The following is a 1,203-nucleotide window of genomic DNA, read 5'->3' as shown; positions in this document are numbered from 1 at the left end:
ATCGTATGTTATCTATTATTAACGAATAGACGTTCTTTTTTTTCTTTTTTTTTTTTTTTTTTTTTCTTAAAGTAAATAGCAGGAAATGTATGGAATATGCAATTAATTTGAGCAAGTGAGATAGGGATAGGAATAGTTTACTAGTAAGCTTTAGTGGGCCAAGAAACAGCCTTAGGCATCATTAAAATGCAACATTTGATCGACAGGGCCACAACATTGGCACATTTTGTTTCAGTTCCTCTCATCGTCTTTTAATTGATTCAGGCTCTCTGGATAAATGATTACAGGGCCATGTTCGTTATTGAGAATATCTATGCTTATAATGATTCAAATTAGCATGGATGAATATCTTCATAACCCAACAATCTGCACATTCACAAATAATAATCATTTCATTTCAATTTCATTGGGTTAATTAATGCTTACAAAATTTCTAGTATTGTGAATTTTGGGAGGAAAAAAAGGGATTTCAAAGTTTGAAATTCAAAACTTCGGATTTTAAAAGTATTTAAATCTAAACGCGGGAAGTACAATTTATTATAAATTGACAAACAACTTTTTAAAGGTAACTAATTTTTTTTTTCTTTTTCTTTTACATCTTTCATTGAATGTTTCCCATTTTATGATAGAAAATTATGAGTTCCTCTTTTCTAAGGACAATAGTGCTTATTAAAAATTTTTCCAGGTGATATTCTATTTGTTAATGATTTCATTTTGTTTACATTTTGCAATTCATTTACTTAGTTGCAATAATTTTATTGAATTTAAAAAAAAATGTTCACGAAAAATTTTGTAATTTATTGTTACATTTTAGAATAGAAATTTGTTGATATTGATCTATACTTCGGTATTTATAATACTATCCCTGAAAAATTAATACTTTCCAATCATGATGATTGATGTTTCGTAATTAATCTGAGTTGCTGAAATAGGGACACACATGAATAGTTTATCTACGAAGACATTTGAAGAAAGTAGCAGAGTAGAACATTATTAAAATTAACCATTTGGACTGATAGGGCCACAAGATGAAAGGCTCATTTTGACTCATTTATCTTATTGCTATTTAATTGATTTTGAGCTTTTAGTTTTAAGAGTAGCATGGGCTATATCCGATAATCACGATATCCGTGTTTGATGGTCATTTCTGATGAAAGTTTGGCGTAAACATTTATAAGAAAAAAAAAAAAAAAAAAACGGAAA

The sequence above is a fragment of the Loa loa genome, assembly GCF_000183805.2.
Source record: "Loa loa unplaced genomic scaffold supercont3.532, whole genome shotgun sequence".
Lineage (NCBI taxonomy): Eukaryota > Metazoa > Nematoda > Chromadorea > Rhabditida > Onchocercidae > Loa > Loa loa.
The sequence above is the reverse complement of the archived record's forward strand: the minus strand, read 5'-3'. Positions refer to the sequence as shown.